At 48.9% G+C, this 23,278-nt stretch overlaps 1 protein-coding gene across 2 annotated transcripts in view; it reads right to left on the minus strand.

Moving 5' to 3' along the window:
• Ift43 (intraflagellar transport 43) overlaps positions 1 to 23,278 on the minus strand; it is a 71,125-nt gene that overhangs the window by 44,775 nt on the left and 3,072 nt on the right. The gene's annotated exons all lie outside the window — the stretch shown is intronic.

Consider the following 23,278-nt stretch of genomic DNA (forward strand, 5'->3'; position numbering starts at 1 on the left):
AAGGCAGCAATTCTAAACCCAGAAACCAAGGACATAAACACAGGGGAACATAATGTCATTTCTGCATGACACTTGGAAACAACCAAAATGATCAGCAATGAGGAACTAAACAAAATGAAAGAATGTACACAAACAGTATGCAAATGATGCGAATTTATGTTGTAAAAATGGTGTCAAAGTTCAAATACATTAATTTAAAAAACATGTTTCAAAACAGTGAGAGCAACGACCTGATTTTACAGAAAGACCATGAATACAAAGTACTTCACTGGCATTAGCTGTATGCACATGATGAGGAGCTCCTGATTAAGGGCAATTTAAATTTCCCACCCCCCCACCCCCCGTGCTGTTACACGTTTTCTGACTTTTAATGGTCTTTTATAAGAATAAATTAACAAAATGGAGACTTAAGAGTAAGGTCTGCTCGGCAGGTTCGGCTTTCCTCAGGCTGTCTGGCCAGGAAGTGCTCACCTGGAATCGGCACACCCAGGAACCACACTGTACGAGCCGTTACCCAGTGAGTCCTAACCAAAAACACAGCCAACAGCCAGCCGCCAAAGCACCTGAGCCGGATGTAACAGCGCACGGTGCTTCCTATTTTGAATTACCCAGCATTCTTCCGGGAAGGTTTTTTTGAAGTCTCAATTATCTTTTTCCAAGAACTTCACAAAATTCTGAGTGTGGCTCTCAGCCTGGAGAGGAGTTGGGATAGACGGGCTACCACAGGGGACGGCACACTTTACCAAGGGCCAGGAGGTAAGTGTGCCTCTTATGAGCCATAGTCTCTGATGTGACGGCTGAACTCTGACATTGTGGAGACAGACAGTTTGGATACTAAGACAAGCTGACTTTCAAAAACAAAACAAAAACTCTAAAACCAGGCAGTGGGCCAACTCTTAGGGGAAGGATGTGGTTTACTGATCCCTGGACCGAAATGTTGTGTCATCGTGACCTCCCTCTATAGTCCAGTGGGGACCATCTGAGAACACCCTTTCAACACGGTTGCATGCCTTTGTGCGTTTGATGTTTTGTTGTTGTTTTGAACATGGTGATAGGTTTTCTTTCCCACCTGTGTAGCAGTGCCTCGGCCTGGCAAAGATGTGTTTTACTTACACACGGGGCCTTTCTGTGGCACGAGCCAGAGCCTGCTAGAAATGACTGCCAAGGATCCAAGCTCTGGAAATAAAATACCTACATCCCACTGAGCACTTGGAAAATGAAAGGGGCACTTTAGACAAAAACTCCAAGTCAGATTTCTACACTAGAGGCCAGCAATGGAGCCGGAGGAAGGACCTGCATGTCTGTCCCACTTAGAGGCATCTTAAAAACAGAAGTGGAAAACCACCCACTCTTTATCCCTGGGGCAGGGAAGAGGGGACACCCAAAGATGTACTGAGGGACTGCCCCCCTGCTCCTCACTCCATCCAGGGGTGCATCTGTGGGCTGAAAGAAGCAGCCATGTATTCCATTTGCCGCTTTCCCTCAGACACAGCTGGCCGAATCCCAGGGGGCCGGACCCAGGCCGAACTAATTAGAGTCAGGTGTGTGTCCCTAATCCTAGCACTCAAGAGGCTGAAGCAGGGGGATTCCAAGTTTGAGGCTAGCCTGAGTTACACAGTGAGACAGACAACAGCCAAGAATCAACTGGATTGCCTGTCCTAGGAGTCCAGAACTGAGGAACAGAGGTGGGATCCTTCAGACCCCCGAAGCTGTGTAACTCCAGAGGCCGACTAGAGGCAGCGTGGCCAGAGACTAGGAAATGCCAAAGAGGCTCGCAGAATCAGAGGACCTTGTCTTATCTCTTGCCGTGCGGAATTTCGCCTCAGTGTGCTGACGAGACAAAATTTTGAAGTGAACCGGCTCACACTGAGGCCCTGGGTGGGGGTGTAAACCAATTTCTGGCCAAGCAAGGTGGCGCATGTTTACAATGTCAGCACTTCGGAAGCTAAGTCATGAATTCAAGGCCAGCCTGGGCTACACAGAGAGGCACTGTCTCAAAAGGGGGTAGGGGAGCTGGAAAATGGCCTGGTGTTTATGAGTGCGTGGTGACGTAATCCTAAGGACCAAAGTTCAAATCCCAGCTCCCACTTAACAGTATGGGCAGCTTATCACACTTCTGGCCCCAACTCTGAGGATGATGGAGATGGGAGGATCGCCGAGGCTCGCTGGCTTCCTGCCTGGCCAAGAAAACTCAAGCTTCAGGCTCAGGGAGAGACCCTGCCTCAAAAGAAATAGGTGAAGAGTGATAGAGGAGGCTCCCTATGCCCCCTTCTGGCCTCCATGCACAGCCTCACGCCCGTATGTGCGCACATGGGCACATCGCACACACGCAAACTCACAACACATTCCAATAAATCTCTCAAAAATTAAAATATAAATAAGCCAATTTCCCCGCGCCCCTCTCCCTGTTGCCCCTGGGAGAACCTGACATCTCTCCACCCGAGGATGGCCTATCTAACCTGTGATAATGCAGTGTGGTCATTAACTGAGTGCCACGTTTTGTTTGGCCACACAATTTCTTTTGTTTGTTTTCAATTTACGATACCATCTAAGAACTGGAAAACATCCCCATTAAAAGTCAGTTTCCAGCTGTCTTGACAAACTTGACTATCCAGTAACGCTGGGGCTGAGCAGGAGCCATCCCCGGGGACTGGGACTTGTGGGGCATTCGGCTTCACTCCGCACCTCCGGCTCCTTCCTGCTAGTGTCCCTTCTGTTTGTACTGTGCTGTGCAGCTGTGTCTACCCCAGTATGGGATTTTCTCTCTGCCCCTCTGCCCCTCTGCTTACCGAGCGTGGGCGGGCGGAGGGGCCCCCGTAGTGTTCTGAGAAACACAGGCAGAGTGACGGGCAGAATAAACACACTCTGACTCAGCCATTAGTTGGGCAGTTCTCAATCTGTGGGTCAGGACCCCCTTGGGGGTCAGATGACCCTTTCACAGAGGTCGCCTATCAGACAGCCTGCACAGTGGATATTTTACATTACAATTCCTAACAGCAGCAAAATCACAGTTGTGAGGTAGCAACAAAAATAATCGTCTGGTTGGGGGACAGAACAACACGAGGAACTGTATTAAAGGGTCGCAGTGTTGGGAAGGTTGAGGACCACTGCGGCAGTCGGACTTAGTCCTAGTCCAACTTTGCTCCCTGAGGCTGGCGGAGCTGACACCTGGGCGTGTGGTCGCCAACTGTCTCTCTGCTTCAGGTACTGGGGAAGACAAAACGAACTCAAGTAAGACCTACGGCATTAAAGTGTGGGCGTGTCCAGTCTGTTTGGGATGCCAAGAGTCAGTCCAGAGCAAGACAGGGAGGAATCCGGCTCTCCTGATACCACCTTGTCTCTACTCTGGATGTGGGTTTTACAGTAACAGCAGGGGCAGAGGCTGACCCGGGAAAAGACGGTGGAGGGTTAGCACCGTGGACCAGAAACTGAGATGCCATAAACCTTTGAAATGTATCCTTTGGGTGATTTCCTCATGGAGGGGGACTGGGCTATTGATGGGATGGTTAAGTGTGCAGAACAGTGGTATGCGTGTCTCGACTCCTCTGTGATCACTGTCACCACTATGACTAGTGTCGACACAGGAAAGACCAGGCCGTAATCAAACATGCAATCATTTGAGGGGAAAATTAAAGCCAGACTCCTCTCAGGCAGGCTGGATCTCCTCAGTCACTGCAACTGAGGTGATATGTTTCACCTCTAGCCAGACCTCAAGAAGCTATGGCCTAGGGTGTGTGTGTGTGTGTGTGTGTGTGTGTGCGCGCGCGCGTGTGTGTGTGTGTAGGGCCTACAGGGTGACAGCCACTGTTCTCATTTCCCCAGCTGTAAAATGGTACCCTCAAACGAGAAACAAAAAGCTTGCTACAGAGTCATTCCTCCGTGCCCAGATGCTTGACACCAGCTCTAGAATCAAAGGCTTTCGTCACAAATGGCAGGAGCCTCCCAGACCTGTGTAACACACCGCTGTTCGAGCCACTCCTCATCTTCCTCAAACCCTGGAGCAGCTGGGAGAAGGGGCCATGCAGAGGGACCCTCTGGGCAGACAGGCGGGCAACAGGGGTCCTGCCCACCAGCTCCTCGGCAAAGCTCAGGAGGCACGCCTGTGCCTTTGCTCGCTGCTCTCAAAAATTGCCCAGGACTTAAAGGGGAAAGGAAATGTTTTAGTTCATAGTCTGAGGGTACGAGCCATTGTGTCGGGGAAGACGAAGCGGGTGGAGAGGGTGAGGCAGCTGTCACACTGCACCCAGTCATTATGCAGAGGTGAGCGCAGCAGCTCAGTTTGCTTTCTCCTTACCCAGTATGCTGTGTACCGCCTCTCCCCCTCAACCTCCCCGCATCCATGATTGGGGCTAGCCATATTCACGGTGGGCCTTTTCAGTTAAACCTCTCTGAAAGTGCCCTCCCAGGCACACCTGCAGCTGTATTTCCGTGGTTGCTGAACCCACAGCTAACAAGTTGGTACCGTGGGAGGTGAGGAGGGACAGGGGGGACTCAGCTCTCTGTAAGGCTGGAATCTGCACATTTAGAGAGAGACATCCGTTTCCTGGTGGATTTGAAATGCTTACGCTTTGGGTTTACTCTTGAGACCTGGAACTGGACACCATCTCCAGGCTCATGAGTCCCGTCAAAGCCACACATAAACATCCTGGCTGGATGAGATAGACTTCATTAACCACTATCCCAAATAGCTGAACTCTGGAGATGAGTCCAGCTTCATCCCCGGGCAGGCACTATCCTGGTGCAGCAGGTGCCAGGATATCACTGCGCCAGGATAGTGCAGTGAGACAGAAAACTGTGCCAACCTTGTCCTTAGATGCTCCAGTTCAACAAGGCCAACAGGAAGCAAAGCGCAGGTCTGTGTGAAATCTATGTGAGCAGACATCAGGCTGAAGCTGACCCCGGAGGCAGACATCAATTCAGGGGGACACAGTGCGCCAGGGAGGCAAGGTGAGGCTCAGGCCCAGGGCATCATCTCTGGACAGTTTTTGACTCTGCTTTCTTGTCACCCTGGTGCCTGATGGAGCCACTTCTGTCCTGGGTCATCTTGAAGACTGCTCTGACAAGCATGCTCACCAAAGTCCTCGGAACATGGCTGAAGGCTGAGGAGAGTGGTGCCAACCCAGGACTCGCAGAGGAAGTGAAGTCAGGGAAGCTTTGTGGGGAAAGTGGGGCAATTGGAAACGCACAGGAAGGGCTGCAGATGCAGCTCACCAGAAAAGCACTTGCTTAGTTGAATTTGACCCCCAGCACTTCGAAGGCGGGTGGGCAGAGAGAGAGCCCAAGGGTGTAGTGGTACCAGGGTTAGATAACACATAATCCTAAAGCAAATGCCGCTGCCCCATCACTACGTGGTCAGGGACCCTGGGAAGATCCTGGGGACCGAGCCCGAGCATCTACAACACAAGCCGAGTTACTTTGGGCACACCCTGTTTGCTGCCACTTCTAAAATTAAGCACAGATGAGCTACCTGGAGTGGAAGTAGATAACTGGGTTCTGACAGTGCAGATTCAGAAAGTCAACTGGCTCCTTCTGCATGGATTGTCTATCCCTGAATGCCTCGTTGCCCTTCCTAGAATCTCTGATGACATCTAGGTACCCAAGAAAGAGTCCCAAGACCCTCTTCCCAGGGCAAGCTGAAAGTGTGCCTGGAGGTCACAGCTCGAAGGCAGGGGCCCTATAGGCCTGAAGGCCCTAACCAGCTCAACACTCAGAGCTCCAGCTGCATTCACACACACACAGCCCTCCATCAGGGTCTGGGTAGGACCAGAAGAGACATGAATACATGATTCATTTTTTTCTTAGCTCTTCTATGCCTGAATTCTCCACATAATGACGCACTCATTTGAGGGAAAAGAGTTTTCTGTGGTCCCTCCTTGAAAGGAGACACTCGGTCTTCCAGCAGGCTGAGACAGTCGCCATACTGTTTTCCTGAAGCCCAGCAACAGCAGAACTTGCCTGGAGCACCTGGGAGGCTCAGCCCACTCTGCTCCCTCCTGCAGGCTCCCTGGAAGAGACAGCATGGCTGTTCCTGTGTTGGGGAGGAAAGAATGGCCAGACGCAATGACCTTCAGTGCCAGAAGAGAGGCCTGACCTTAAATCCAAAAGTGCCAGCTTATCCTGCTTCTAGGTCCAGAGGCAAGACCACAAGACATCAGTTGGAAATGCCGTTTCCAACTCTGGCTTACTAACTGCTAGGTGACACACTGACACTGACACACGCACACACACACACACACACACACACTCAGACACACGCCACTCTCTTCCTCTAAAGAAAAGTCTTCAAATATGCGATATCATAAAGGACAAAAATAAGCCCTGGTGACAGCAGCCCTCCGGCAGCAGCCCTCTGTTCTCTCTGGAAAGCCCAGTCACATCTAGAGTGTGGGAAATGAGCACAGCCTGCTGGGGCTGCTGCCGATGGGCGGAGGGAGCAGGACCCTGCATAGCTCCTGAAGAGAGGCAAAAATGCGCTGCCTCCAAAAATAAACGCAGCGCAGGAATGGCTGTGAGGAAAGGGTTCAACCAGCACGTGATCGCGGCTGCAGTCCTGAAATACCAGCATGCTACAAAAAGGAGCCTATGAGAGGCAGAGCGCGGGAAATTCAGGAAACGGCCTCTTTATATGGTCTCATCCGAATGGGCCAGGATTCAACGAACTGGAATTACCATGTCAGAGGGAGCCTCCCGGGCCAGACTCATTTCTGATCTTTATATGGTTTCCCCAGATTCCTAAGATGCCAACACACAAAGATGCTGGCAGTGCCAAAAAAGGAGCCTTTTGAGTTTGGAGCCTTCGTACATACTCTCAGGAGCTCTGGAGAATCCCCACTCCCACCTACCCTCAAGATGAAGCCGGCTCGTCGGAGTTCTCAATGCAGAGGGCAACCTGTTTCAGAAGGCCAGTGCGAGCACACATAAATGCCCACGACAAAGACGCATGGTTAAGCGAGATCAAGTGCAAAGTTCACACTGGCCACCTTCAGTTCAAACCCTGGTCACTGACTGAAAACAGATCTCCTTCCTTGCTCCAGCAATACAGGTGCTGACGCCCTGTAGGGAGCCGGGGTCCCCATTCCGCCTCTCGGCACTCCTGTGCCAGTATGTCCCCAAGGCTTTGTGTTTCCTGCCTAAACCCTGGGTCTCACAGCTAAGACATCACGGAGCTGAGTTTTCCCACAGTGGGTTAAAGGTCAAGGAGGCCCAAAGATCACCAGAGCTTTCTGCTCAACCCTTGTGAAAGTAAACACAGCTCTCTCTGTGAAAGAACAAACTGAAATGGACCTAGAACACATTCCATTTCCCGAACAAGGAGGAAATAAATCTGAGCATTACGAACACCAGAGCCATGGGTGGAAGACTGACTGGGAAGAGCTGATTTTCATGGTTCCAAAAAGAAAAACTGCCCAACACATTAAGTATTGGTTGCAGGGAAGCAGATGGTTCTTAAGGAAGGCCCTGTCTGTCACCAGCCCAGCTCAGCCAGCACACACTGCGCAGCCGTAAGAGTGGGACAGGCCATCCCTGGAAGCTCACACCACCACCCCGGAAAGATCCCTGCCAAGAATGTTCCTCTGGAATCTAATCAAGCCCTCTGATCTGGTTTCCAGTAAGCTGGAAATCAGGTAAGAGAGGGATAAGCTAAATGACACTAGGAGTAAAGAATGTGATGAATCTAGAATCAGGAAACCTGAGAGAGCCATCTTCTAGATCTCTTCAAAAAGCCAAAGCCATTAAAAAGGGAGGAGAGTTAAAACAACAACAACAACAAAACGTGGCTTCAGAGAAGCCCAGTTCTCATATGAAAACAACTTTGGAGATAGAAAATGAGGGAACAGGGGGGAGCAGACGATGCCGGGAGCGGCCACACTGCTGGTGTGACTTCATTTTCTAGGAAAACGTCACCTTAGATAAATGGTGGAATGCTTACGGAACACAGTCCATAATTTTTGCGGGTGTAACTCAACAGAGACTATCCACAGAGCACAACTTTTTCACTTTGAGATATTTTACAAGTTTAATCTAGGCCAACAGGGAGAGTAGAGTGTTAGTTACAGTCCAGTGCGGAGCGAAGGCTGCACCTTGCGCCGTTCTCCCCTCCTTTCCCGAGTTTTGTCCCGAGCAGATGAACCAATCAAGGAGAGAGCCCCAGCATTAAGCTCGGCTTAACAAAGAGCAGAAGGGCAGGGCTGCTGTGGAGAGGGCACAGAGGGGGCGCATTGGGCAAGCTGCCCATGGGTGTATCTGCTCGATAAAAACTGTTTAACAGCAACAGAGGCATTCTCCACTTAATGGCCAGGAATTCCTAATGCCACAGCCAGAAAATAACTTTCCACCAAACACACCAGGTCTTGTGATCCCTGACATGAGCGGAAGCGACAGGGAAAGGTGCTTTTGTTGCTTGTTTGGTTTTGTTTGGCTGGAGACTGACCCCAGAACTTTAAACACAACAAGCAAGAGTTCTACCACTGACCTACAACACCCTGCTCTCCCTATGATTTTAGGTGAAAGTGCCCCCCTACCCATGCCCCTCGGTGAATGCTAGCTCGTGAATAAATGCGGGTATGCATTAGGGTAAAAACATGTGGTAGAAAGAAGTAAGCCAAGCCAGCTCATGTCCTTACCCAGCCACTAACCAACCCCCCGACCCAGGCTGTTTCCTCCCTTCAAAAGAATCCCTCCTGTTGTACTATCCCATGATTCTGTGGTGCTATGAACTGTAGTACTTTAAATTCTTGGACCAGGTTTGTTTGGCCTAAGCCAAACAAATGAATGATGAGCTGGAACATTTGTGATCCATGTGAACACAAACTTGATGGGACATAAACAGAGAAGACCAGGCTACAGAGAGAAATAAGAGACATCAGCATCAAGACAGGATCAAAAGTGCCAATCTGGACAAGTCAAAAGAATATACTAATTAAGGGTCAGGAATAATGATGGTCAGTTATGTGAGGGAAAATTGCTTTGCTGCATCTCAACCAGGGAAGGCCCTCAGAAAACATCAAGGTCACAGATGAGGAAGTAGGGCTGAGCTGAAAGTGACTCACCTAAAACTGTGTCATTTGCAAAGGGTGGACAAGGATCAAAAGCTAGGTCAGACACTAGAACCTGCCCTGAACCATCTGAGATTCCCTGACAGCTAGAACCTAGTGTTGAATGTTATGGTGAGAGACAAGGTCACTCGAGGCTAGAGCCAGGCAGCCCCAAAGAGCCCCATCAAACATCTGTCTATCCTGACCTTAAAGAAAAGACCTGAGAAGCCAAAACCAAAGCTTCATTTTTGACATCAAAAATGAGAGGTACTGAATAATGATATAAGTGTCCTAACACAGAAGGACCAGCACACGGGCTCGGGCTAACCTCTGCTCTGCTTACCCTGGGCTTACACTGTGGGAAAGGTTGAGGGCAGAGGCAGGGTTAGAAAGCAATGCCCAAAATGAACCATGACAGCATGAACACTGTGCCAAACAGTGTCAGGCTCATGCAATGTGAAGCTGTGTGCCTCGGAAGCAGCTAGATCTTTGCCATGAGTCCCAGGACAGCCTCCTTCTACTGAGTGGGCTAGTTTTGAAGACTGAGGGAGTACACAGAAGGGGAGAAAAGCGAGTTTGCCAGAAGGAAGTACAGGGAAAAGCTGTAATTTTAAAAGATTCAGAAACAGGAGGAGGGAAAGGATCTGGGCTCAAATTTTAGAACTGCCTCTTTTTACCTGTGTAGCCGTGAGCTGGCCGCACCTTCACTAAGCCTGCTTGCCTGTGTAAAATGAAGGTCACAGTCCCTTACAGGTCTGCTGTGCACCCTGGCACATCACTGCCACAGCATCACGTCATGTCGTGAGTGTATCGTCAAGGGCAGCAACGGTGATCAAATGCAGGCTTTGGAGGAAACGTCCTTCATGCCCCGCGTGGACGGGGGAAGGTGTCGGCAGCAGCACAGGGGCCCAGCCAGGGCCTCCCCTGCCCATGTTCTGTCACAGAATCTAATCCTTGTCTACCTCACTTCACACAGAGAAAAACCAGGAGGAGAGACCCAAGCTCTTCTCTCTGGCCTGTGACTGTGATGCTTGGGAAGCCACACTGTCTGACAAACGATCCGGTGGCATTACACCTAAAAGCCATCAAACTGTCCGCTCACTGTAAGTCACTGCTGGGATATGGCTGCCAGCAGTTTCCAAAGAGGCTGAACTAAAGGGGACATATTTCAGCCCTGAAAATCACGCTTAAAATTCACCCTGGATTCGCCCATCTTGGACAGCATCCCTGAATTATATCCCTTGGGTCACACTAAAACCAGCTTTCCCCTCATCGTCTCCTTGTGTCCACATACCTTCCAGACACTAACAAAGACATGCCTGGTTCCCTCATATATTTTGCCACTTAGCCAACATAAACATTCTTTTCAGCTTTCATCATAAATCAAAACCTATACATTTTTGTCATTCTCTTTACTCTTTTCCATTTGTTCAAATTAATCCAGCATGTGTGTAGTGAGGCATGCAAACGGTGTGGAAGGGCGAAAATTTCTAGCCCTCTAAAAAGTCACCCCTCCGGGCACCTGGGACTCCGTGGCTCTGGATCATCAGTCTAGACTCGCCACCTCCACCACATCCAGAGTAGAGTAACTTGGAGCAAGTTGAGAACGGAAGCATGCTGGGAGAAACCTGAGTTCCTATGTGGTTCTTCAGGGGTGACCATGGAAAAGAAGCGGGGGCCTGGGGCTGCCTGCCCCACTGTGCGAGACCCAGAAGGAATGCCATGCTCCGTTCCCACTCCACGTGCCAGTGGTACCTCAGGGACATCAGGCTGCACACTGCAGCCTTTACCTCTGAGAATACAGTAGGAACTGTGTGAGCGCACAAGGACATGGCTAATGTTTCGGTCTGGCCACTCCCCATCATTTCACAAGTGGCTCCTGTGTTCCTCCCAAGTTCCCCAACTCCCAGATTTCATGGACTCTCAATATTTCAAACAAGTAAAATTTTGTTTGGGATTTTTGGGGTGTGGCCAGAAGTACTGGGTTGAGTTTTAATCTTGCTAAAAATTGTCCTTAAAAGAAAGCCTCCATCTTCGACGACATTCATTTCATCAAAGAATGGAACTGTACAATCTACCCAAATTATAAAGGCTCACTCCGACATGGGAAGCTGTCCTTTACTGAATGACTTTACTTTGTGAGAACTTAAAGCTTTGGTTCTTGGCTTTATCACTTGCTGAAGCATTCTCATATTCCAGTGTTGGAAGATGTTACTGTGTGCCTCAGGCATACGCTCTCCTCTCTGATTTATGTGATGTGTGCTCATGTGCGCGTATGCTCGTGTGTGTGTGTGTGTGTGTGTGTGTGTGTGTGTGTGTGTGTGTGTGAGTGAACTCACAGGGGCCAGCAGAAGGTGTCTGAGGCCTCGGCTGAAGGTGCAGGTGGTTACGAACTGCCTGATGGGAAACAAACTCCAGTCTTCCGAAGAGCTGCAGCACTCTACATCACTGAGCCATCTCTACAGCCCCTTCCCATTCTTTCTCAAGCAATGCAGGCTGACGACCTGCTCCTAGGTGACAGTGGACTGCCACAAAGGCATGGCCAAGTATGTCCCTTAGTGGCTCAACTTTGCCACTGGGCACAAGGCTCCTCAGGAAGGCCTCCTGCCATTAGAACAGCACACCAGTGACCTCTCCAACTCTTGAGACTTTTTAGATTAAACTTTTCAGAGTGCTACACACACTCACTGACCTACGGATGCCTATCTGCTAAAATCAAGTCCAGACAGAGACGAATATAATCCACGTTTCTATAATGTAGCAGCACAATGTCTCACATTGAAGCAAAAACTACTAGACCCATGGAGCAACGAAATGCAGAACCCACAGTCAAAATTAAAAAGCCTAGGAAAAACACTGACCTCCCGTGCCTCAGATGCTGGAATTAATAGTCAACGGCTTTAAATAAACAATTATAAATATGTTCAAGGGGGGCTAGAAAAATGGCTCAGTGGTTGGGAGCATATACTGCTCTTGGAAGAAGCCCCAAGTTGGAGCCCAGCACCCACATGGAAGCTCACATCCATCCATAAACACCAGTTCTGGGGGATGGCCTCACTCTTCTGACTTCTGAGGTCACCAGGCACGCCCATGCTGCTCATACATATGTCTAGGGAAAAAAAAACTCAGATATGTTAAAAATAAATAAATATTTCAATGTAAAGGAAAAGATGGTCATAAAAGATGAGTAGACAGGAAATCTAGGTGCAAAGCAGAAATTACGTGTTTAAAAAAATGTGTATGTGTATGGGGTGGGGGAGTCAAATAGCAATTTAGTACTTAAATGTAAACTAAATGAATGAAAATGTCAGTTAATGCACTTAGCAGTGGCTTGAAACAGCAACAGAAATAAACTGAAAGGCAGGTGGTCTTCAAAGATCAGCAGAAGAGACACGATGTGAACAAATACAAAAAGGAGAGAAAGGGGGACAAAACGAGAATGTTTCACGGGGAGTAAGAGTGCAACTCAGCGGACAGAAGAGCAAGCGTCTAACATACAGTTTCCAGGAACAAGGAAAGAGCCTCAGAGCCACTACCATGAACACACCTACTCGGAAGCTAAGCAGGGTTGGCCTGGTTAGTACTTGGATCAGAAAAGTCATCTGAGGAAAAACTGGCCTAAACACTTCCAAATCTGATTTAAAAAAAAAAAAAAAAATCAATCTACAGATGAGAACAATTCAGCAAATCCCAACATGATAATAAATTTACAGAACATCACACAGAGGAGCATCCCAGGCAATCTGCTAAAATCTAAACATCAGCACATGCAGAACAAACTCCCAACATGACTCAGGTTAGCCCGGAAACATTGATTCCCTCTGCCTCTGGGTCTGCCTGCTGGGAATAAGGTACGATTTGCATATAAAACCACCATCACCAGCTACAGTGGAGGCCAGTGGCCGAAGGAATAGCAATTGTGTTCTGTTTTGAGACAGGGCCTCCCTACATAGCCCTGGCTACCCTGGAACTCACTGCGTAGATCAGGCTAGCCTCATAACTGCACTGATCTTCCTGTATTTGCCTCCCAACATCAGGATTAGGAGAACTGTGCCCCTAAGCCTGGCTGATATTTGTGATTCTGAGAAAAGAAGAAGAAAGAAAGGAGAAGAAGAGGAGGAGGAGGAGGAGGAGGAGTCATCGTCCAGAATTCTACATACAAAGAGAACATCCATGAAAAGTGAAGGTGAAATGAAAATGCTTTCAGGCAAACCAAGCAGAACAGTCCCTGGCAAACAAGAACCACCAGGTGAGCAGAAGTGTCTAGGCTGAGGAGAATCTATACCTCATGAGAACCTCACCATCATAGCCGACCCTAAATGCTCTCTCTAAGCTGAAATTACAAGGTGTTTTGTAGAAGTGATAATGCATGTGCTTTTAAAGTGTGTGCTGTTGACAGCACAGAAGGAGACGGAAGGGGACAAAGGGACACACCCCCTGCAGTGCAAGGCCCCCACATTGTATGCACAGCTGTAACCCCAAGTAGCTGCTCATGTGTTGGAGGGTCATATTCTAGCTTTTAGGTAGAGTAGCTGCTGTAAGGATTATGTAAAAAAGCTATGCACAAAAAGGCAGTGGTAGGACTCAGACAGGACATAACTCTATTATACTGGGCAGAAATGTTCCCTGTCTGGCATTGATGACATTCAGCCTTAGTTGGAGCCTTCTCACGTGACGTATCATTGCTAAATGGGTGTTTTACTATCAGCCTGCTCCACGGGAATTACTGGCATGCACACAATGAGAAGCGGTCCAGCCTAGCTAGCGGTCTCCCTTAGTAGCTGCTCATGGTTCCTAAGCAGACTTACCTTACTCCCCCAAGCTCCTCTAGATCCTGATTCTGACTTTTCTAAACAATTACAGAACATGTTTTCTGAGCTCATGCTATTCAGTATAATCAAACTCTCTTTTATTCTCCAGCTTCGTCACTAAAATTGCCTAAGGAATCAGTGATTGTGCTGGTTGACGTTTATGGTCAAGTTGACACAACCTAGAGTGAGCTGAGGAATTGCTTAGATCAGACTGGCCTGGTGGCCGTGTGTGAGTGTCTTGATTGATGACTGACATATGAGGGACTAGCCCCTTGTGGGCGGCACCATTCCTAGGTAGGTGGGCCTGGGTACCCTAAGAAAGTTGGCTGAGCATGTACAGGTAAATGAACCAGAGTGAGAGCATAGGCTGTGTTCCTCCCTGGCTCCTGCCCTGACTTCCCTCAGTGAAAGCATGAAGATGAAATAAGCCTTCTTTATGCTTCCCTCAGTGGAAGCGTAAAGATGGAATAAGCCTTAAAAAGGAACTAATACACTGACATGGGCATTTGGCTAACTCTCCACTAGTGGTTTCATTTTAAGCCACCTGTAAGCTTACAGCTTCCTGAGCTTCAGCGACAATGACCTTGCTGCTTTTGCCGCCCGTTAGAACCTGCAACTATTTCACATCCATCCTGAAATATCTAACTACCAGAAGCTGTAATGTCACTGATACAGTTTTCTTTTAAAAAATACTTAAGTTCAAAAGGGGAGGGTTTATTTTGGTTTTGGTTTAACATTAACCATGTGGGCACCAGAAATTGTAAAAGCACCCTGGGACAGCACGAAGCTAGGGAATACTTACTGCCTTCACTCAGTTACGTCATCTCCACCTGACTCCATGCATCACCCTGACAAAATGCTCTCTGTTCTAGACCACCCTCTAATAGAGATGACAGATTTCTCTTCCTAGAAAACCAAGTCAATAATGTCTTTGTTCAACATCTTTGTGTGCATGCCATAGCATGCAAAATAAGCCCCCAGCTTTCCTGCCTGAACACAAGGCCTGCATGATTGCTGCTCCTGTGTCAACTTGATACAAACTAGAGTTAGATGACAGGAGGAAATATTGAGAAAATGCCTCCATAGGATCAGTCTGTAGGTGAGCCTTTAGAGTATTTTATTAATTAGTGAGTGATATGGGAGGGACCAGTCCACTGTGGGAGGAGCCATCCCTGGGCTGGTGGTCCTGGGTTCTATAATAAAACAGGCTGAGCGAGCCATGGAGAGCAAGCCAGTAAGCAGCACCCCTCCATGGCTCCTGCTTCCAGGTTTCTACCCTGTTGGAGTCCTGTCCAGACTCCGTTTGACGATTAACAGCAATGAACATACTGTGGGTACGCCTCCACTTTTGCCTGTTCCCCAGCTTGTCAAGGGGCCCCTTCTATTCTGAGCCTACAAACTCTCTCACTGAGAACACTGGCACGCTAAAGCACCACACAACAAAGCGTCCCGGGCATCTCCCACTGGCCTTCCACAAACTGGCACCTCACTAGCAAACACAAAGCCCAACACCCCGACCCCTGCTGAGCTTCTTCTCTGTTTCTTTATCCAGAACTGAGGACCTACCAAACATCAACACCAGGGCCAGAGGAAGCAAAGCAGAAACAGCTGGAGCTCACACTGGTGGGAAGACAGGCCTAACTAATTACACAGATCACAGATACACGCTAGGAGGGGCGCAAGCAAAGGGGCCTGAGCCTGGATCCCCAGCACTTGGGTATGAATAAAAGCCAGGCATGGCTGTATATGACTGTAACCCCAGCGTTGGGGATGGAGACAGTATGAGATCTGTGGGCCCACCTCAGAGGTTTTCTTTACAAACATAGAAAAGTCTAATGGGAAGCAGGCTGGTTTCAAACCCAAGGGCACCCGTGACCCCCGGCACAAAGCCGACTTGCCACACTCTTTCCCTGCCTCAAGAACAGCCCTCACTTTATGTGAGAAGTCTTCCCTTTTCTTCTGGTGTAAACTGGGTCTCAGCTCAAACATGGCTTCTTTCTGGGGAGTTCATCTGGGTGCCCCTGAGATTAGGAGCCCCACAGCTGATTCCTGTCTCTTGGCTTTACTTCCATTTGCCACAATCTTCCTTGCAGGTTCTAGAAGACAGTGACCATGAATATACAAGACCTGGCACACAGAAGGCTTTTCAGTCAAGCTTTGTAGGTGAATGAATGAATGAATGAATGAATGAATGAATGAATGAATGAATGTTATCTTTTATCCAAGGCCACTGACATCACCAAGGTTACTCCTGTCCTCTCACTTTCCTTCTCATGCCCTCACAACTACTAAAGGATGTATCAACAACTACAGGTTTTTCTCTGGAACGTGGACAAGCACTGGAAAATAACTGGCCAACAGTCTGAGCAGGCATGCTCACAGAGGAGACAGAATGGGTCTCCAGTGACAGACCCTCTCCAAAGAGTTCCCATCCCAACATTGTTTTTCTGTTTTGTTTTGTTTTGTTTGTTTGTTTTGGGGAGGTTGCCCGAAGAACCAGTTAGTTCTGTGAAATATGAACACTTCTGACTCCTGACCAGAACTGCAAACTTAGGAAAAATTGATAACAGGTTCTAATTCTCCTGACTAAAGACAAATGTCAGTAGTAGCTGCCTGTGTCGGACACCGCTCTAAAGCTGTGTTTGTTCTCAGTTAACCCCCAGGAGCACTATGGGGTAACCAGCACCACTGTCTCTACTTGGCAGATGAGAAAACGGGCTTAGCATGGTGAGTAACTTGTGAGTAACCCTGCAAATGGCAGAGTTGGGACTGGAGGCAAGATGACAGTCGTCACCTTTTTTCAGGCAGATAACGACAACAGACGACTTACAGACCTACTGGCCTAGGCCTCTGGTATGTATCTCTGACTTAACAAAGATGAGAAAGAGAATCTTAAAGAGCTTGGTAAGCATCAAACTTCAGCATGGGACTCGAGTGAAGGCAAGAAGATGGACCACTGTCCTAGGGCAGCCAAAAAGCCAGGAATGAAGATGCTGGTTTCGAATGGTGAGCTCCCCCCTGACATGACATTCCCGCCCACACAGCAGCCAGGCTTGGGGATGGGTTGGTGATGTGTATCTGCCCACCCGGAGGGAGAGCCCAAACCGAGGCATTCGAAGCATGACATAAATATGAAGTGTGGAAAATGCATTCCTGGTGAACAGCTCCGCATCAAATTCTCTGCGTCCCTCTTTGGCAACATTATCAGAGGCATCATTCAAGCCAGCCGATTGGAGAAGAGGCTACGAAAAAGGCTGAAAAATGTGACCAATCATGAGAGTTATTTTTGTGAGAAAGGAGAAAAATGTCACCAAAAAAGGGTCAATAGATAAGCCTATTGGGCTGAAAATAACCACCCTGCTGGCAGCCCAGTCAGGGAACAGGCCGAGGGCGAGGGACGTAATGCTGAGTGCCACGGGAGCACTGGCCGAGGGAGGTGGCTTTGGGGATGAGGAAATTGGCCTAATTTGGGAACATGATTCCAGCAGCATTTCTCAGATTCCTGGGGCAAGATTCTGGCTAACTTTGAGCTCTGTGTCCTCAGGAGGAACAGTGAGGGCATTGGGGGCGGAGGGGGGGGAGAGAAAAGGAACAGCTGTGACTCAAACATTGCTCTCTACAACTAGACGAATAAGGGTGCCCAAAGGAGGACTCACACCTTTTGCACAAGACTCCAGGACAAACTCCATGGCCTCTCTGCTCTCTCACAGAGCCCCTTCTGCACACCCGCCTAGGGCTCGGAGTGGCTGGCTACAGGCAGCGAAGAGCTGGCGGCTCAGGGTGAGTGATCCAGCCTCTCAGGTCCTGAGTGAAGTGGTGACGTCTATTTCAAGAAGCACCTTGAGGCTTTACAGGTTGCGGCATGGACTTAGCAGACAGGAAGCAACTGTTTCAACAGAGGATCTGATCTCTATCTATGAAATAAAGCTCAGGCCAAAAGCCACCTTATAGAAGCAAGGGAGAGACACACATCCACAGCTAAACCAGCCTTGGAGCAGTTTGCCAAAGACTACTTTTGCCCAAACTCAGCGTAACATAACTGGATGGCCCAAGGCTTTTCTCAAAGGAATTATGTAAGAATCGTTTGAATCAGCAGAATGGCTCATGAGGTAGAGACAGCCACTTTTAACTCTCACCGCTGCTTTTTCTCAGGCATACTACAGAACTATCTTCCAGCAAGGCACTCTTTAAATTACTGACTTGATTTGCTAACTGAACTACATACCTGATCCAAGCCTGATTTGTGACCAGACGCACACAAACACACACACACACACACACACACGCAATGGTTGTGAGCCTTCTCAGTGCTCCGCATCTCTTGGAGGCCCCATTGCTAGATGCTACGTTACCACAATAGCCCTAAAAAAATCAGGCCTGAGTCCAGACGGCTGGGGCAATGGCTAAGTGGTTGGTAAAATGCCTGCTCCACAGACATGAGAACCTGGGCTCAGTCTCCAGCACAGTACCCATGTAAAAGCCAGGGGCAGTGGCTTGGCTCACGGCTTTAAACCTCAGGAGAGTGAGGAAGTCTTGGGGGACAGGCAGCTTCCTAGAGCTTACTGGCCAGCCAGCCTAGCTAACTTGATCAGTTCCTGGTTTAGGGACAGACCATGTCCCCCCAAAAACAAGCTGGAGATTGATCAAGGAAGACACCCCACATCAACCTCCAGGATGCATAAGCTTGTGTGAACAAGTCCATACATCACATGGAGATGGACAGACAGGCACAGAGACCACAGAACAACTCCAATAGACTCCATGCGAGTGAAGTGACAGAGGAGTTTGGCTTCCTGTTAATTCAGGAAAACCGGGCAGTTCTGCGTTCTCTGAAATCTAAAGAATGATCAAGCAAACCAAAAGACATTTCCTCCTCTCCTGGTGTGGGCTTGGGTTGAGCTGCGTGTACTCCACGGGCAGAAAGCCCCTAAATGGTGACCAAATGGAAAGGAGAAGACAAATAAGGTGCAGTACTGGGCAATTCTCTTAGGCACATGGAGACATAGGAAAGTGACTTCAAGGTGCCCCCCGAAAACTGTAAGGAGTTGGAGGAGAATGTGGGGAAGGGAGTTAGCCAAAAATCGAGTCTTCCCTTTCTTACCCCAGTCTATTTAAAATTTTGTATAAGTTCTAATTTTTTTTTGAGAGAGAGAGAGAAAGAGAGAGGGTTTTTCTAAGCAGCCCCGGCTGTCCTGGAGTTCATTCTGTAGACCAGGCTGGTCTCAAACTCAAGAGATTTGCCTGCCTCTGCCTCCCCAGTGCTGGGATTAAAGGTGGGCAGTATCACGACCCAGCTGTAAATTCTAATTTGTAATGTCGAGTTAGTGTCTATCAGCATCTCCCACTCTTCCCTCTTTGTGTGTCTGTGTGTCTGTGTCTGTACCTGTGTTTCTCCATGTTCACAGAGACCAAATGTTGAGGTCAGGTGTAGTTCCTGAATTGCTTCCCACCTTAGTGTTTGAGACGGGGCCTCTCACCCAATCTGGAGCCCACAGACTGGCTTACTGGTTGCAAGAAAGACCCAGGTATCCCCCTGTCTCCACTTCCCAGTGTTGGGGTTACAGGTGAGCACCACTGAGCCTGGCTTTTATGTGGGTGCAGGGGACCTAACACAGGTCTCCCCATGCTCTCAGGGTGATGGTTTGAGTAAGAATGGCCAGCACAGATTCATGTGTTTGAACACCTGGTCCTCAGTGGGTGGAACTGTTTGGGATGAATTAGGAGATGTGGCCCTGTGGGTAGGCTTTGACAATCCAAAAGATTCAAGACAATACTTTTCTGTTGTTTTTCCTCCTCAAGATGTGAGTTCTTGGGGAGGGTGCAGGGCATACATGGGAGGATTTGGAGAAAGGAAAGGAAAAGAGAGATGATGTAATTATAATCTCAAAAAAAAAAAAAATTACTGTGAGCTCCCAGCCGCTACTCCAACCCTTCCTGCCTACTGCCCAGCGCCCCACCATGATGCTGATAAACTCACCTCCCTCTGGAACCATCAGCCCCAAATAAGCCCTTCCTCTATCAGTTACTTTGGACGTGGAGTTTTATCACAGCAGCAGTAAAGTGACTGATATTCCTGGCAAGCACTTTGCTGGCTGAGTCAGCTCCCAGCTCCCAGCCCCATCAGGTCAGCTCCAAACAGCCTATTTCACAGCCATTCCTCCTCTCCCACTGAGAAACATCATTGTCCCAGTTGGAAAAGCCCCTAAAACTCAGAGGGGTAACAATGAGACCCGATTCTGAGTGGACTAAAAGCTCTCTTGAGCCAGGCGATGGTGGCCCATGCCTTTAGTCCCAGCACTCAGGAGGCAGAGACAGGCAGATCTCTGTGAGTTCCAGGACAGCCTGGTCTACAGAGTGAGTTTCCAGGACAGCCTGGTCTACAGAGTGAGTTTCCAGGACAGCCAGGTCTACACAGAGAAATCCTGTCCCAAAAAAAAAACCAAAAAATAAAAAAACAAAAACAAAAACTCTCTTGAAAGCTAGGACAGTTGTAAAACTATGTGCTGACCGACAGAATGCAGCCAGCCGTATACTTGCTGAGGTCACTGGCTACTGTTTCCTAACTAAAGGGGAACATTCAGGGGGTATGCCCTGAACTCCTTTCCTGCCTAGAATGCAAATCAACCCCTGGATGATCATCAGTCATCTTGAAACCATGAGAACTAAAGCCACATGCTTCCCACGGCACAGCAGGAAACGAGGATGACACAGGACAGCGCCCAGTGACCACATCCGTCCGTCCTCCACTGAACTCCTCGAAAGCTGATCCTGTTTCAGTCAGGCCAGAGGAAAGTGTCTGCTGAATGTAGCCAAAGTCAGCACTGAAGATGCAGAAGGCTGCCTGGAAATCATGCCCAAACAGCAGAGATTTGAGACTCGGGAAGAAATGGGCACCACGCAGACCAAGCAGGCCTGCCGGTGTGTTCAAGGGTGAAGTGGCCAGGCACAGAGGCACATGCCTGCAACCCCAGCACTCAAGAGGCTGAGCCAGAAAGACCCCTAAGTTTGAGGCCAACCCAGGCCACTAAGCAAAACTGTCTCAGAAACAAACAAACAAACAAACAAACCAGAAACAAAATGTAAAAAATGGCCAGGTGGTGGTGGCGCATGCCTTTGATCCCAACACTTCAGAGGCAGAGGCCAGCAGGTCTCTGTGAGTTCAAGGCCAGCCTGATCTACAGAGTGAGATCCAGGACAGCCAGGGCTACATAGAGAAACCCTTGTCTCACAAACCAAAAGTAAGAGAAAAGAGGAGGTAGAGAAAGCAGCGGCAGCAGCAGGCACAAGCTGGAAACAGTAGCAAATGCCTGCAGTTCCAGCTCTTCAGAGGCTGGAGCAAGAGGATGGCAAGTTAAGGGTCATCCTGGACAACTTAGTGACATCATTTTATTTTATTCAAAGAGCGAGCTAGGGTACAGCTCAGTGGTAGAGCACTTGCTAGCACGTGCAAGACCCTGGGTTCCATAATCGGCACTACAAATAGAAAGACAGGTAGACAAAAAGCAGCAAGCAGGAGATGCCTAGTAACCCTTAAAATGGTGGCACCAGTGCCCTGGCCAACTGCTGCCACACAGAAATGCCATCCCACTGGTCTCATTGGGAAAAGCTTCTCCTTTCTGGGGAAACCCCAAATGTGAGTTTTTATACCAGGTTTCTCAAATTTTGTAAGTATTAACCAACTGTTTTAAAAAGTGTAACTGTGTGTAAGTCAAACACAATGTGGCTGCAGCCCGGGCAAGGACCCTTCGTGGATAAAGTGCTTGCTGTGCAAGCCTGGTGACTAAGTTCAAATCCCGTGGTGGGGATCCATGGCGGAAGGAGAAAACCAAGGGCCTGGATCACAGCGCGCGTGCCACCACAGCCCGCCCTAATCATCTCATTGCAGCCCTTCAACAGGGACAGCGGAGAGCAAAGACTCCCTCCCTCCCTAATGTGCTGAGTGAACGGGAGCTTACATGGTGTTTTTTAGTTTGCCAAAGCGCTTAAACGCATAGCTCACTTGATCCTCACATTCATCTAATGGTACCCATGGTCACCAGCTGACAAATGATGGAGTGGAGGATTCCAGAGATTAGCGGATTTAAGATCCGAGCAATCAGAAGAGCCAGCGGCAAGCCCCGTGTCTCTCTGTTTCCTTCCTCCACGTCCCAACTCCACCACCTCACTTTAAAATAACTATTTATTCAAAACTAATTCCTACTTAACTCCGAAGTAACAGTGGCTTGACAGTTCCCAGGTAACCACGCTTATATTTTTAGGGATATCACCACTGAATAAAGCCAGTGACTGGATAAAAATAAACATAACAAAGCTGGGTGTAAATGGGCACAATTCCTGGATCTAATTTTAGAAGAAAAAAAAAAAGCCAAAAAAGTCTCACACAATACAGGGAGTCTCTGGTCCTAAGGGAGGCTGCCCAGGCAGCTTCAACCCCCATTCACACAGGAAGGGGAGGGAGGCATTCCGGAATCCCACAGGGCACCTTGCTTCCAGGGGCACCAGTGAGCCCAGGAGCACAATGACTTTTCCTAACAACCTCTCAGGAAAATGCTGAAAACCAGAGTCGGCAACAGCTGTGCATCACACACACACACACACACACACACACACACACACACACGCGCGCGCGCGCGCGTTCACGCACAGGCACAGACTGCCAGTATTTCTTGGAAGATCAGGCAGAGCTGTTCTGTATCCTTCCAGCGTTAACCAGCGCTGACTGGGTACCAGTAAACCTTGTACAGTGGTCATATGACCTACAGGCCCTAATGCCCTCCGGAGGGTCTTCCTGCTGATGAAGGAAGGGTCAGCTGCCAGATTTTACGTGCCGGGGTCACAGGTACAATAATAATTCCTCATGGTCATAGTTACGCCTCTACACCTAAGTGGGAAAGTGAAAGATATGCAGACACGACCACGTAAAGAGCTTAGGAAAGCGGTGACGCTGTATCTGACGGACCCCTAATGTGATCTCTACGTGCGGTGTGTCTGTTTAACGTGCACCTGTGTGCCTGTCAGGTTTCTCAGCACCGGTCCGCTCAGCCACTGTCAACTGCTGAGTTCGACAAGCCACTAAGAAGCCAGGCGTCCCACCGTCTAATGACTCGCTTTCTAGCAGAGAAGAGAGACATGGCAAACTACAATGAGCAAATAACCCAGCCTGCCCTGAGGCAGGTACTGCAAAATCAGGAGGCAGCAGACCTAAGAAGACGGCATGCAGAGGTCGGGGAGACTCTAGAAACACAGACTATTCAAACGAAGGGGATGAGTGAACCCCGATATTACTGTTCATAGATCTCCCACCTCTCACAAAGAAGCTGCATCATTCCCCAAAGGTGGAGGGCTCTTGGAGACGTTTACAGAGGGCAGAGACTGGGGAATAGTGGTCCTTACCAGCAGCAAACATCTAGCTGTGTGAGCCAACCTTACAGT

This window comes from Psammomys obesus, unplaced genomic scaffold (assembly GCF_907164565.1).
Source record: "Psammomys obesus unplaced genomic scaffold, mPsaObe1.curated_primary_1811, whole genome shotgun sequence".
Taxonomy (NCBI): Eukaryota; Metazoa; Chordata; class Mammalia; order Rodentia; family Muridae; genus Psammomys; species Psammomys obesus.